This window comes from Microtus oregoni, unplaced genomic scaffold (assembly GCF_018167655.1).
Source record: "Microtus oregoni isolate MIOR12 unplaced genomic scaffold, Mior012 000014F_ref0000157, whole genome shotgun sequence".
NCBI classification, from domain to species: domain Eukaryota; kingdom Metazoa; phylum Chordata; class Mammalia; order Rodentia; family Cricetidae; genus Microtus; species Microtus oregoni.
Genome location: NW_024543073.1, coordinates 407,422 through 424,196, shown reverse-complemented (window position 1 = coordinate 424,196; position 16,775 = coordinate 407,422).

Below are 16,775 nucleotides of genomic sequence, written 5' to 3'. Positions count from 1 at the left end.
AAGGAACAATAATCTACTTTCTTGCCTTATTCTATCTTTATCCCTTTTTTTTATTCTAAATGAGATTCCTGAGTCTTATCTTACTCTGCCCCAAACCCATAAAAATTGGTAACCATAACATGAAAAATTATACAAATAAAGTTCTGACATTTATATTTAACAAGTGGTCTTGTATGTTAAGCTTTATAGAAGATCAATATTTTGCTAAATATGTATTTTTTCAAAAATCTGATAATCACGAAAGCAATATCACACATGGGGCAGATAAGATATGCTTCATGTACTAAGTATATGAAGAGAGACTATCTTTTCCCAAGGTGCATGGTGATAATAAAATTCGATTGCAACAACAGGATAACATATTATTGTTAGTACCATTTTTTTTGTAACTATTTGAAGTTTTCTCTGTGATGATATTAAACTCAAAAATACAGTAGACTTCACAGTATCTTATATATGGATGCAGTGGTTAATACAACTAATAAACACTTGAAATATAAAACATATAAAACTGTTTACTTGATTTTTAACAGCTTTTAAAATTTGTAATCTTGAAATATCCAAGCAAAATATGAAATAAAAATTGTCCAGGCCTAACTAAACTATATTCACAAGCATATATAGGTACTTAAGACATTTTATTATTTTCCTAGAAAACTAAGGACCATTTTTAGATACCTGGATAGAATTTTTTTGTAAGCTTCATTTTTTATAACATCTTTAGTGATTCTGGAATGCTGTATATGATGTGTGTGTGTATATATGTGTGCACATGCATATGTATGCATGTCCATATGCACCCATACACGCATGTGTGCGAGGATGACTTTTCCAGCATAATGTTTTTAAATCTGACAAGGTCATATAAGCTGAAGAAAAAAGGAAAGGGTCATCAAAAGGGGAAAAATAACAGAACTGCGGTGAAATGGCTCTCTGTCGGCCTTAGTATTGATTCAGAGTGTGTCAAAAGGGTCTTTTGTCATGCCCCTACCGCAGCATACTAATTTGCTAGATCAAGTCTGTCAGAATATCGACTGGAAGTAAAGAACTACAGTGGCAGCTTTTGTGTTTCCTCCAGCAGGGAGCCTGTGTGTGAAACAGGATTATCAGGGGGTCATGAAGAGAGTCAAAGGATGTCCATCACTTCCCTTCTGGTAATGCAATGGGGCGGGTGCCTGGGTGTGATTAAGATGTAGGAGACGGAGGCATAGCGGTGAACAAATCAGAAACACACACATGCAAATCAGGCTGGCTGCTGTTAACCACATATTTTTAATGAAAAATGCAATAGCAGACCAAACAAATATCTAAACAGCTGCATTCAGCAAACATATCAAACAGCCTATTCAACATCGTTCCTTAAAAGCAGGTACACAAAACATGGAAATGCCTATCCAGGCTACATCTCGCTGTAAATATTGCTTTGCAATCTACAAGTGTTCCTGGTGTAGCTGCGTGCTCTTGGCACAGCTGTCAGGTGATTAAATATCAATTTGGTCTTTTTTAATCATAAAATAAGGTGCAATACTTAACAATGCCCAAGTTCAGCTTCATCATAGCCACCAGTATTACAGAATTTAGCTTTGGATTGGGTCATTCTACTGGCTTTGTAGAATTAGAAAAAGAGCTCTCTTGAGTGAAAGAAAGAACCTATGAAAGAAAGAAAATGTATGACTTCACAAAAATATTGATGCTTAGCAAGAGGCTATGGAATTGCAATAGTGTCTATTGTATGCCTATCAATATTTTGCTTGCAACATAAATAAAAGAAAGGGAGCCTTTGAGGGCTCATACACAAAGAACTACAGGAAACTAAGGAATTCTGAAAACAGGAGAAATAGTTCTTCCCCAGGGAAGAGTACAATTTGTTGTCCAGGTCAGCTCTGATAATGTGCGTACAAGAAACATACATACAAGGAACAATTTTAATCACAGAAGTTGCATCTTTTTGTAGCATTCCAGTTTCTGTGTCATTAGCATACTGCAATTGATATTTATTTGCTCATTTGAAAAAAAAATACTTCTTTTCATGTTTATTCTCTAGTTTTATGTGGAAGCTCCAGAAATGAAAGATGTAAATTCTCCGACTTTAAGGCTAAGTAATCATATAAAGGAATGCTGATATTTGTACCTTTGATATTTCTATATCAAAATGCAGGCAAAATATTAAAGGAAGGGCTGATATTCCACCAAATTATTATTTTTAAATGGCCCACTGAATCAGCTAAGCAGGGTGCATATGGGCACACAGAGACAGAAATGGCAAGCTTTGGACCTGCATGTGTTTCCACCAGGTCCCCTACTTGTATGTTATGGTTATTAGCTTAATATTTTTGTGGGACACCAACAGTGGGAGTGGGTGTGTCTCTGACTCTTTTGCCTGTCTTTGGGATTCTTTATTTCTATTAGATTGCCTTATCAAGCCTTGATATGAGTTGTTTTGCTTTATCTTATTGTACTTTGTTTTGACATGTTTTGTTGCCATCACTTGGAGACCTGTTCTTTTCTGAAGGGAAAGTGAGTGAAGGAGCAGACCTGGAAAAAACACCAGGCTCAAAGGAGTAGAGGGAGGGGAAACTGTAGTTAGGATGTACTGTATGAAAGGAGAGTCCATTTTCAATTAAAAAAAAAATGTATATGCCGAGAGAGAGAGAGAGAGAGAGAGAGAGAGAGAGAGAGGAAGAGAAGAGAAGAGAAGAGAAGAGAAGAGAAGAGAAGAGAAGAGAAGAGAAGAGGAAGAGAAAGGAAGAACTCCACTTGTTACCTAGTCTCTCTTGGTCTGAGGATTGTAACATAGCTATCCTTTATTTTACAGATAATATCCACTTATGAGTGAATCTATACCATGTTTTTCTTTCCCGGTCTTGGTTACCTCATTCAAGATGAATTTATTTTCTAGTTGCATCCATTTGCCTTCAAAGTTTCTGGTGTCCTTGTTTTAAAAAGCTGAGTAGTGCTCCACTGTGTAAATGTACCACATTTTCTTTATCCATTCCTCATTTGAGGGATATCTAGGTTGTTTCAAGGTTCTTTCTATTACAAATAAAGCTGCTATGAATGTAGTTGAGCAAGTGTCCCTGTGGTATGACTGAGTATCCTTTGGGTGTATGTTCAAGAGCAGTATGGCTGGGTCTTGTGGTAAGTTAAGCCCCAGTTTTTCTGAGAAATCACTCGGACTTCCAAAGAGAGAGTATAAGTTTGTACTCTCACCAGGAATGGAGGAGTGTTCCCCTTGTTCCACATCCTCTCTAGCAGGAGTTGTCACTTGTGTTTTTGATCTTAGCCATTCTGACAGGTATAAGATAGAATCTCAGAATCATTTTGATTTGCATTTCCTTGATGACTAAAGATGTTGGTCCTCTTGCGGGACTCCTAATAGTAGGAACAGTATTGCCTCAAACTCTTTTACAGCATTTTGGGCCCCTAGTCTTTATACTAGGTTACTTTGCCCAACCTTAATGCTTGAGATTTTTAAGGTACTTGATTTTTAAGATTTATTTGTTTATTATGTATACAGTGTTCTGCCTGAATGCCAAAAGAGGACATTAGATCTTAATATAGATGGCTGTAAGCCACCATGTGGTTGCTAGGAATTGAACTCAGGACTTCTGGAAGAGCAGCCAGTGCTCTTAACTGCTGAGCCATCTCTCCAGCCTGGGGGTGTTTATTCTTACTGCTACTTGATAAGATATGTTGTGTTGATACTCACGGAAGACCTGCCTTTTCCTAAACAGAAATGTAGGCTGGGGGGATTGGGAACATAGGGGTGATGGGGGAGGGACTGGGAGAAGAGTGAGGAGAAACTATGGTGGGGGAGTGAAATTAAATAAATAAATTTATTTACGAAAAGAAGAAGGAAAGTTTGATCTGCGGTCATGTAAACTATCAGGTGGTAGAAACCACTTGAAAACCTGCCAAGTCTTAATCTATACTGCTATAAAGACAGCTCTGTATCATTTCCAGTATAGAAGCAAGACCATTGGTAATCAAGAGTTATTATTCATGCAAATTCCCTGCATGAAGGAGCTATCTCAAGGCTTCTTGCTTCTATAGTCTTCTAACCTTCCCACTAAGGGGCTGCATTTAATTGGGAACTATTACCCCAAGTAGCATTTCTAATTCATTGTAATGAAGCCTCTGGACCTTAGTATAGGGCTTTCAGCCAGTTGGAATGTAATAATGCAGAGTCAAAGATCTAACTTCACGTTTACAGTTTACATAGATTATACTTTGCTTTATTTTATCTTGTCTTGGTTTTCCCTGCCCCCGTCCCTCATCCTCAGCCTTCCTTGTTAGGGCCTTTCTCCATTTTTCTAACCTTGTGAAATGGGTGAGATACTTGATCTCTCCAAACTTCACATTAAAACTTAATCCCCAGAGTTATATGTTAATTGTGTTAATTGTATTTGAAGCAAGGTGCTTAGGGAATTAATTTGAATGAGGTGACATCACAAGGATGCAGCTTCCATGATGTCTTGAGTGACTTTATTGGGGACCTAAGTTATTGAGTTTGCTGTGTGTCATCGTGTGTCATCTCTACTATGGACAGACATCCTTACTGGGCACTGAGAAGATTATGGAATCACTCTCTTAGATGTCACAGCTTCCATAACCATGAGCCAAATAAACTTTTATTCTTTATAAACTGTCCAGTACCTGGTGTTTATTTATATAGGTACTTTTCTCCTTTCTGTCCAATTTGTAACCATTGTATATTTTGCATGATTCTATTCACTGGCACGGCATGTGATTTTTGTTTGTATGTCATGACCAAAACGCTTTCTACATCAGTTTTATGTTTCTAGTTCAGCTCCGTTAGCTAACATTTTATGAAGTCTAAAGTCTATTTCCCTCCCAGCCTTCTTCATACAGTGGATGAAGTACCAAGAAACCCCTGTTCCTCTCTCATTCTTACACACATACACAAACACTCACAACAGTGGTCAGGGAGAAGAGAACGATTCTTCAGTGAGCTTCTATCACTAGGTTTCTACCAATGTAGAGACGTCTACATAAAAATATACATATTAATATAGTACTTCATTATCATATATTGTCGATGTGTTATCTATATCATATACGTCTATCTCAAATATAGATCATTTGAATTATAGAAATATGACATTGAGTTTTTACTATATGCTAGGGAAAATTACAGATGATTTCAATGGATGAATTTAGGCTTGTGAAATAATTACATAATTCTTTCCTAACAAAAACAGAAATAAAATTAAAAGCTAAGTATTAGAAGATTATTAAAATACAAGATGGGGATATAACTCAGTTGGTAGAGTACTTGTGTAGCATACACATAGACCTGGGTTCACTCTTTAACATGGCATGAAACATAGGCCTGAAATCTTAGTAATGAGGAGGCAGAGGCAAGATCAGAAGTTTAAGTATATCCCATCTATATAGGAAACTACAGGACAATCCAGCATCCAAGGTACTCTGACTCAGAGAAAAGGGGAGCTAGTAAATAATTTTCTGTATATCTACGTCTGTACTATTTGCAATATAGGGTCAGAGACAGAGTTAATAATTATTATCTAATGATCACAGAACAATACTTATAGCATAAAGTTGCAATAGAAATACAAACAATTCAAAGATTTGCGCTACATTTTTCTGTTTCTAAGAATTTTTTCTGATGTCCCCGCACAAAATTTATAAAAAGAAATAGGAAAATCAATCAGATTGAAATGCAACAACTTCTGTCTAATCAATTCACAGAAATATCTTCACTGTCTCATTTGAATAATTCATCTTAAACGCCAGTAACCAGTTCAGTTTTGAAGATTTCCAACAGTGTCTTTATTTGCTTCTTTTTATCATTATTCTTCATACCTCTGGCCAATAAATTCTATTTTAAAGGAAAATCCATCAAAAGACAGGAGGAAACTGAAATTGATGAGATCATCTAGAACAAAAACGGCTCTGCATAAAAATAGATTATCCAGCTTACAAAGTTCCCGCAACAAAAGGGATGTTAGGTGACTTTGAGGTGAACAACCTCTAGGTCACATGAAGATACAAAGAAGTGTTGAGTATCATTATATCAGAGGAAGAGGTTTCTCATAATTCTCTGATGTAAAGGAAGAAGAGATGTAATCTGGTCATGGTGAATTAAATCTAGTACTCCCAGCACTGCTCATCTGTAACCACTGACTTCTTCAGCATAACCCCTTCTCCTACCAAACCAAAAGCATTATGACACACAGAATCTATGAAGGAGACCAAAAACTAACAGAAAACATACATGCACAAATTCAGTTACTTAAGAAAAAGAAAAATTACTGGAAAAATTACATGCTACATGGCATTAAGTAAACCTCACATAATGTCAACAGCTATTTTCAAGGTAAGATTGGGGATATTAGTTGGAATATTATTAGTTTTGTTTATTTGCCACAATATTTCAATTTAAGCTAAAATTTAAAAAGATGTTTTATTTCAGTGATTAAAGTTATCTTTTCTCTTTTCTTTCTGGTCTGGATGAATAAGATCAGGGTTTGCCTTCCAGATGTAAAAGCCATGTCTTGTCACGAATTATGGATTAAAACTACATTGGACTGTTGACAAAAATCCAGTATCTAATAGTCTCTTGAATTTTTTGTTTGTTTATTTCATTTTTCAAGACAGGGTTTCTCTTTGTAGCTTTAGAGCTTGTCCTGGAACTCACTCTGTCTACCAGGCTGGCCTTGAACTCACAGAGATCTGGCTGCCTCTGCCTCCTAAGTGCTGGGCTAAAAGTTGTGTGCCACCACCGCTTGGCTCTTGAATGGGTTCATAAAAATTATAGCTATCAACGTTTAAGTCCGAGAGTTCTTTAGCCAGGACACTTTTTCCAAACTGCCATTTCAAATAAATATTCATCCATTCCCTTGAGTTAATAGAAAATGTTCGTGATGAGGGGGAAACTGCAGGCACACACTGAACTTCCATTTGTGAGAGCAAGTTAGGTGCCGAGAATCCAATTTGCTCTGAAAGGACATCAAAGTCACACAACTCAACACGTGTTGGCATTGTCTAATTTATATGAGGGCCAGATGAATCCAGATGCCCATTGAATCCTACATCTTGAAATATTTGCCAAATGTGCGAAACTTAATAAAATCTAAGGTCCACCTGGCAGAGTTAGGTTAATTTGAAAGCAATCATTACTCCCCAGGAAACTGAAAGCATATGTTTCTGATTTGTTCACACTTGACTCGCCAAAATAATGTTTTGCAAAAAAAAAAAAATGATTCTATATCCAAGGAAGCTTTCTTGAAAATGAGAGAATCGGTTCTGTGCTAGCATTTGGTTAATGTCACATATGAGATAGTCTCCTGCGGTAGTGCTTGCTAAGGCAGACCTTAAATAACACGGGCAGTAGTGTGGGGGTGACAACAGTTTTGATTCTTCTGTGTCAAGTGTCCTCTCTCTGTATATGTGGTTCATTCAAATGAAGGAACCAAATGCCCTGAACTACATGACTCTGTCTCCAAAAAGAAAAACAAGTCTCTGGGACCTATAGGTGGAGGATTAGGGACTTAGCTGGGCAGGTCTCCCTAGACATGGGAATTATTCCTCAAGGATAACACTGAACACTGAGGAACAGTCACTTATTCTCTACACTTCTACACTTTGACCAGTTGTGGATTTCTGTAATAAACTCCATCTGTTGCCAAAAGAAGATTCTTTGATGAGGGTGGGTGAGAGCTACAGTAAATCATGTTTTTAATACCAAAATCCCGATTTTCTCCTAGTTTAAATCACAAAAAGAAAACTCCAACAAAGCAGCACTGGATCCAAAACTTAAAGTCATCATTGGTCATAAGATCTTAGAACTTTGTCTGAAATTATTTGAAGTGCTGAAGTGAGAGAGAGAGAGAGAAAGAAAAAGAGAAAGAAATATACACACACAAGGTACCTGTCAGATATGAGCATTAACTTTTTTAAGGCTTCATTTTACTGTGCTGGTAATTTGTTCTCAGCTTACCAACTTAGAATGATGCTAAATTCAAATTCTGTAAAGCCACTTCAGCAGATAGAATATATTGTGTTTGCTGTCACTTAGCTCACAAGTTTGTCAAGCAGAAACATTAGAATATATACAACTTCTATCGTCATCCATGTCCCACAATCTGGAATTCTTGGCATTTTCCTAGCAGTATATATAGTAGGCTGCTTGACAAAGCTGAACATATTCTCGCCCTGTGGCTGTAAAAATATTCATAGGTTGCTTTATCAAAGTCAGTTTTTAAGTTTTCAAGCTTCAAAGTTAAGTTAGAGAAACCTTAGTCATAATATAGCTAGTTTCTAAACATCATAGAAGCAAGAAATGTGGATAGTTAAGAAGCAGTTGGAATTAACTGTATTTATTTTTAGTAATATTACAAATGGTTGAAGAGCACACCCTCAACACTGTAGAAAAGAAATACAAGAATAAGCCAGCAGATGATCAAAGCCAATCATGACAATAAGTGATGTCCCAGACCCTCTTTGCTTGTGTCCTTGCAGACTTCTGTGTTCCTAGTTATTTCAATCAACAGAACAAAACAATTCAAAGAAAATGACACTCCACAGAGTGATAAATATAGCTACTCCCAGCACAAGAAAACACACACCATTTCCCTGAATGAAAATGCATCAATTGTTTTAGCAATTATCAATTTGACATTGTGTTATGGGTTGATGTATGGGAAGGAATAAACAAATATTAATTATTTGTGTGTTGCATAAGCATTTTAAGCGATAGCCGAGTGAAACCAAACCTGCATGCTGGAAGACTCCTGTCGTTTCCTTTGAAGTCCCCATTCCTGCACTGATGAGACAACCCAGCAGGTGCAGGTGGCATATTTGTCCCACTGTCTTTTTGATGAATCATTTTTAAAGTGAAGTGAAACATTATCTCTAATTATAACTGTAATCTGCACCTCTGAGTCTTTTTTTTTCAGACTCTTTAAACACCAAATCGGATTCCTCCAATACAGTATTCTTTCATACATTCCTCTGATTTTTATTTGAAGATCATCCAAGTGCTGTGTAATTGAGTCCATTTGTAAATCCACCAGCCTTCGCTTGCTCCACTCCCACTTCCCAGAGCTTGCCTCTATGATTTACATAAAATGTTCTCTGCCACTGTATTTAGTCTACACTGCTTTGCTCAACAACCCTGCCTGACGTTCCCAAGTCCCCCCACAAGACATTGCATCACGCCTTTACTTTTTGTCTTGCCCTTTAACAATTGAAAAGATAGCTGTAGGCGTTATGCACACAGGAATCGGTGTAAGTGTGCGTCTGTCTAGATGGGAGATTTGCATTACTGCTCCCTACAATGTGATCTCAGTTCCCCAGGAAGGAGGAAAGGGCTGTGGAAATTTACCACCAAATACGCCTTTCTCATTGATGGGATCTCTTCCTCAAGCGATCGCTATTCCTGGCAGTGTGAATGCATATCATTCCGTGGAATGATTCACATCAGCCTACTTCTGTCTAGCGGTATGACGTTCCTTTGTGCTTCTGTGCTTTGCTCACACCCTTTTCCTACCCAGGATTAGTCTTCTTACTTGAGAGATTGGATAGTGGGTCTGTTGAAAGGCAGTATCAACAATTGGTTACACAATACCAAATAGTCCTAAAACTACACATACAAGTAACATACACACTGAGCAGGTTGTATTTAATGTATCTAGGAATATATATGTATATACAAATACATCTATATATATATATATGAAAACAGTTAATGAACAAAAGGCCATGAATTTGAAAGAGAGCAAGGAGAGATAAATAGGAGGGATTGAAAGGAGGAAATAGAGTAGAGAAATTACATAATTATAATCTTAAAAAAAATAAATTATTTTTTCATTTATTACCAAAAAAAAAACCTGTTTCATAAGTAAGCATTCTGGAGCAGTGAAACTTTTCTTTATGGTTTTTTTCAGTTCTCAACTATTTGCTTTGAAATTTTTTCATACAATATACCTGGTCATATTCTTTCCCTTCCCTCACCCCCACCCAGATCCCCTCTGCCTACCTACCTTATTTTATATTCTTTCTTTAAAAAGGTAAAATCAAATAAAACTAAGCTCCTGAAAGCACACACAGACAAACAAAACAATACAAAATAAGACTATCAATTGCAAATAGCTTCTTGGTTGGGGAAGTGACTTTGTGCCCACATTCCCTTCTCCATCTGGGATTTTGTCTCGTTTGAACTTGTGCAGGTTCTCTGCCTGGTGTCAGTCTCTGTGTGTTCATATGTGCATCAGCCCTGTTGTGCCTGGAGATCACTGTTTCCTTAGAGTTGTCCATCACCTTAAAGCCTTACCTTCTCTTCTTCTGCACAGATCCCTAAGGCCTAAGGAAAGGGGTGTGACACAGATACATCATTTAGGGCTCAGTGCTCCAAAGCTTCTCTTTCTTTGCAACTTGTCCAGTTGTGTGTCTTTGTGTTAAGTCCCATCTACTGCAAGAAGATTCTCTCATGAGAGCTCAGGGGTGAACTGCTATATAGGTATAGCAATACGTCATTAGGAGTCATTTCATTGCTATGCTCATTTAGCAAAATAATGGTAATAAAGTAGGTTTTCCCCTAGACCCCATGTCCTATCAGGCCATACCTTTCTGGCCTCATTCACAGTACCAGGTATGGATTCCCTCTTGAGGGGCCAGCCTCAAATCCAATCAAAAAGTCATTGGTTTCACCCATAACATTTGTTCCACTCTTTCACTACTATGTGTATCTTATAGACACATTAGTACTACAGCTCACGAGGGTTATAGGTGAGTGAAAATGGTGATTGGTTTTCTCCTCCAGTAGCACGCATACTAACCTGCAGTACTGTGAGTTGTAGTCAGTAGATGTGAAGCTGCCAGCTGAGCAACAGCTCGGTTTCTCTGTGTTTGGTGACATAAGTTTGTGGTGTCTTCAGCAATGCGGTCTTACTATTGGTTTATGGAATGTAACCAATAGCATTGGCAATAACCTGTAATGTTTAGGGGCAATATAGGGTCACTTTGACCAACTAACTACTCAGAAAGACTTGTAAGCCTTGCCCCGAACTACAGGTTGAATTTGGTAGCGTATGATTTTTTAATTGAGAGATTCTCTTCCCTATTATATGCTAATTACATTTAAATTCCATTTGCATGTACATATTTTAGGGAGCTTCGAGAGGAATATGGTTTTTTTTGTGGTTTTTCAAAAATTTTTCAGTGTTAGTTGGCTTCTCCATAGCCCCTACTCTACCCTGACCTCCCATTCCCTTTCTAGATAATCTTCCTATTCTGATTCCCCCCTTTTCCTTTCTAAACATCTTTGTCTATGATCACAATAACATACTAAGACAAAATGATCAATTTCCATTGACAAATTCTTCTTGTGATAATCTAAGCGTCTTCAATCTATATAGTGCTGGTTATCACTCAAGGTATTATATCCTTGGACACCATCACAAAGCTATGGTGAAGGCAAATGACGCATGATTATCAGTTTTTAGTTACAAAGAGGTTATCCACTAACTAAGATGTCCGTGTAAAAGTTGGGTGGTTGTTACATGGCATAGAAAATACTAAAATCCAGATATTCTGACTTTTCACAGTAGATGACTTCACACATGTGACACTCATTCAAATGGTCTTAAAAATCCTTAACAAATTTATATTTTACTTTTGTATATATCAACTTTAGAATATAGGCAAATTTTATTGGCTTTTGGCTTTGAATTGTTATTTTCTTTCCTCTTTTTGTTTTGTTTTGTTTTTTGTTTGTTTCTTTGTTTTTTCAAGACAGGGCTTCTCTGTAGCTTTGGAGCCTGTCCTGGAACTAGCTCTTGTAGATCAGGTTGGCCTGGAACTCACAGAGATCCACCTGCCTCTGCCTCCTGAGTGCTGGGATTAGAGGCAAACAGCACTACCACCTGACTTAAATGTGTTTCTTAAACATAAATGAGCTTGTATTTGTTTAGAAAATGGTCAACGGTCTCAGTATAAAACTGGACCTTTCATTGCTGCCTGCAAAATTTTCTCTCTACGTTTGGTGTTTTAGGCTTAATTTGCATATGGTATACCTTAAGCTCTCCTTTTCAAGGTGACTTAATCTTTCATTTACTCTCATCTTTCATTAATTAATAATTTTATTCATTAATAGAAAAGTTAGCCTGCCCACCTAACTTTGCTAATATTTTATTAGGATGTGTTAAGTATTAGGTACCAGTTATCAGCATCTAAAGGATTTATATTGCTTAGTTCACGGTGACGTAAGAGAGAAAAAGAGAATAAACAGGGGCTGGAAAGATGGCTCAACGGGTAAAAGTGCATGCCACCAAGTGTGAACTCAATGCCCGCGTACAACCCATATAACAGAAAGAGAACACTGACTCCTTAAAGCTGTCCTCCGACACATGGACCATGGCACAGACTCACACACAAAGAAACAGATAAATAAATAAGTTTTAAATAATAGAATGTATTAATGGCAGATATGTTTTGTATATAGCACCAATTCTGCCTATGGATGGAGTGGACAGAATAAAGACTGAACTGTCAGAATAACCACAAGTGATGTCCAGGTTCAAAGAGTATATGACATCCTGATTCCAAATTTGGGTCCGTTGAAGCTTTGGTTTGTATCTCTCTCGTGGAAGAGAAGTGAAAGGGACTAGATATCCAGAGGAGAGAGAGGACACATTAAAAAGGGAAGAATGCGAGAGAGGGGCTGCTGAAGCAGGGACAAATAAAGTTAATAGCAGAGGTGAAAACCACTGTGATTGGGAGGCTAAAGTCTTCTGTTGAAAAATTTCTTGTTGGAAGAAAACCAAAATCTCCTCCCTAGTCACAGGCCTCCAGCAGCCTCCAATAGGTCAGAGAGGTGGACTTATAGGTTACTTATCCTGAAGATCTTCTTCCATGTTATTGGCATAAAATCACCTTGTCTAAAATTAACATGTAAATTCACTAACAGTGTATAAGAGTTCTACACTGACAGAAAGCATTTGTTCCAGGCACACTCTTTTTTTTTAAATTTATTTATTTATTAAGGATTTCTGCCTCGTCCCCACAACCGCTTCCCATTTCCCTCCCCCTCCCCCGATCAAGTCCCCGCCCCCTCATCTGCTCGAAGAGCAATCAGGGTTCCCTGACCTGTGGGAAGCCCAAGGACTGCCCACCTCTGTCCAGGTCTCGTAAGGTGAGCATTCAAACTGCCTAGGCTCCCACAAAGCCAGTACGTGCAGTAGGATCAAAAACCCACTGCAATTGTTCTTGAATTCTCAGTATTCCTCATTGTCTGCTATGTTCAGCTAGTCGGGATTTATCCCATGCTTTTTCAGACCTAGCCAGCTGGCCTTGGTGAGATCCCAATAGAACATCCCCATTGTCTTAGTGTGTGGGTGCACCCCTCGTGGTCCTGAGTTCCTTGCTCGTGCTCCGTCTCCTTCTGCTCCTGATTTGGACCTTGAGATTTCTGTCCGGTGCTCCCGTGTGGGTCTCTGTCTCTGTCTCTCTCTCCTTTCATCGCCTGATGAAGGTTAATATTCCTGAGGATGCCTATGTGTTTGTCTTTGGATTCACCTTATTTAGCTTCTCTAGGAACATGAATTATAGGCTCATTTATTTATGGCTAGAAACCAAATATGAGTGAGTACATCCCATGTTCCTCTTTTTGGGTCTGGCTTACCTCACTCAGGATAGTGTTTTCTATTTCCATCCATTTGTATGCAAAATTCAAGAAGTCCTTGTTTTTTACTGCTGAGTAATACTCGAATATGTATATATTCCATACTTTCTTCATCCATTCTTCCGTTGAAGGGCATCTAGGTTGTTTCCAGGTTCTGGCTATTACAAACAATGCTGCCATGAACATAGTTGAGCATATACTTTTGTTGTATGATAGGGCCTCTCTTGGGTATATTCCCAAGAGTGGTATTGCTGGATCCAGGGGTAGGTTGATTCCGAATTTCCTGAGAAACCGAAACACTGCTTTCCAGAGTGGTTGCACAAGTTTGCATTCCCACCAGCAATGGGTGAGTGTACCCCTTTCTCCACTACCTCTCCAGCAAAGGCTATCATTGGTGTTTTTTATTTTAGCCATTCTGACAGGTGTAAGGTGGTATCTTAAAGTTGTCTTGATTTGCATTTCCCTGATCGCTAAGGAAGTTGAGCATGACCTTAAGTGTCTTTTGGCCATTTGAACTTCTGTTGAGAATTCTCTGTTCAGATCAGTGCCCCATTTTATAATTGGGTTGATTAGCCTTTTACGGTCTAGTTTCTTGAGTTCTTTATATATTTTGGAGATCAAACCTTTGTCAGTTGCAGGGTTGGTGAAGATCTTCTCCCAGTCAGTGGGTTGTCTTTTTGTCTTAGTGACAGTGTCCTTTGCTTTACAGAAGCTTCTCAGCCTCAGGAAGTCCCATTTATTCAATGATGCCCTTAGTGTCTGTGCTGCTGGGGTTATACATAGGAAGTGGTCTCCTGTGCCCATGTGCTGTAGAGTACTTCCCACTTTCTCTTCTATCAGGTTCAGTGTGTTCGGACTGATATTGAGGTCTTTAATCCATTTGGATTTGAGTTTTGTGCATGGTGATAGATATGGATCTATTTTCATTCTTCTACAGATTGACATCCAGTTTTGCCAGCACCATTTGTTGAAGATGCTCTCTTTTTTCCATTGTATACTTTTAGCTCCTTTATCGAAGATCAGGTGTTCATAGGTTTGTGGGTTAATGTCAGGGTCTTCTATTCGATTCCATTGGTCGACTTCTCTGTTTTTATGCCAATACCAAGCTGTTTTCAATACTGTAGCTCTGTAATAGAGTTTGAAGTCAGGGATGGTAATGCCTCCAGACAAACCTTTATTGTATAAGATTGTTTTGGCTATCCTGGGTTTTTTGTTTTTCCATATAAAGTTGATTATTGTCTTCTCCAGATCTGTGAAGAATTTTGATGGGATTTTGATGGGGATTGCATTGAATCTATAGATTGCTTTTGGTAGAATTGCCATTTTTACTATGTTGGTCCTCCCAATCCAAGAGCAAGGGAGGTCTTTCCATTTTCTGGTGTCTTCTTCAATTTCTTTCTTCAAAGACTTATAGTTCTTGTCAAGTAGATCTTTCACTTCCTTGGTCAGGGTTACCCCAAGGTATTTTATGCTATTTGTGGCTATCGTGAAAGGTGATGCTTCTCTGATTTCCCTCTCTGCTTCCTTATCCTTGGTGTATAGGAAGGCAACTGATTTTTTGGAGTTGATCTTGTATCCTGCCACGTTACTAAAGCTGTTTATCAGCTGTAGGAGTTCTTTGGTAGAATTTTTGGGGTCGCTTATGTACACTATCATATCATCTGCAAATAACGAAAGCTTAACTTCTTCCTTTCCAATACGAATCCCCTTGATCTCCTTATGTTGTCTTATTGCTATTGCTAGAATTTCAAGCACTATATTGAAGAGGTATGGAGAGAGTGGACATCCTTGTCATGTTCCTGATTTTAGTGGGATGGCTTTGAGTTTTTCTCCGTTTAATTTAATGTTAGCTGTTGGCTTGCTGTAAATAGCTTTTATTATATTTAGGTAGGACCCTTGTATCCCTATTCTCTCCAAGACCTTTATCATAAAGGGGTGTTGAATTTTGTCGAATGCTTTTTCCACATCTAGTGAAATGATCATATGGTTTTTTTCTTTCAGTTTATTTATATGGTGGATTACATTGATAGTTTTGCGTATGTTGAACCAGCCCTGCATCTCTGGGATGAAGCCTACTTGATCATAATGGATAATTTTTCTTATGTGTTCTTGGATTCGGTTTGCCAGTATTTTATTGAAAATTTTTGCGTCGATGTTCATGAGTGAGATCGGTCTGTAATTCTCTTTCTTGGTTGGGTCTTTTTGTGGTTTTGGTATCAGGGTAACTGTAGCTTCATAAAAGGAATTTGGCAATGACTCTTCTGATTCTATATTGTGAAATACCTTAAGGAGTATAGGTATTAATTCTTCTTGGAAGTTCTGGTAGAATTCTGCATTGAAACCATCTGGTCCTGGGCTTTTTTTCGAAGGGAGATTTTTGATAACCATTTCTAATTCTTCACGAGAAACCGGTCTATTTAGATCATTCACCTGGTCTTGGTTTAGCTTTGGTATATGATACTTATTTAAAAAAATGTCCATTTCTTTTGTATTTTCCAGTTTTGTGGCATACAGGCTTTTGTAGTAAGATCTAATGATTCTCTGAATTTCCTCTGTGTCTGTGGTTATGTCCCCCTTTTCATTTCTGATCTTATTTATTTGCGCGTTCTCTCTCTGTCGTTTAATTAGTTTGGATAGGGGTTTGTCGATCTTGTTGATTTTCTCCAAGAACCAGCTTTTTGTTTCATTGATTCTTTGGACTGTTTTCTGTGTTTCTATTTTGTTGATTTCAGCCCTCAGTTTTATTATTTCCAGTCTTCTACTTCTCCTGGGCGCGTCTGCTTCTTTTTTTTCTAGAGCTTTCAGGTGTGTTTTTAAGTCCCCAATGTATGCATTCTCCGTTTTCTTTAAGTGGGCACTTAGTGCTATGAACTTTCCTCTTAGCACTGCTTTCATTGTGTCCCATAGGTTTGAGTATGTTGTCCCTTTATTTTCATTAAATTCAAGGAAGACTTTAATTTCTTTCTTGATTTCTTCCTTGACCCAGGTGTGGTTCAGTAGTTGACTGTTCAGTTTCCATGAGTTTGTCGGTTTTTTGGGGGCAGCGTGGTTGTTGCCTTCTAACTTTAATCCGTGATGATCTGATAAGACACAGGTGGACACTGATATT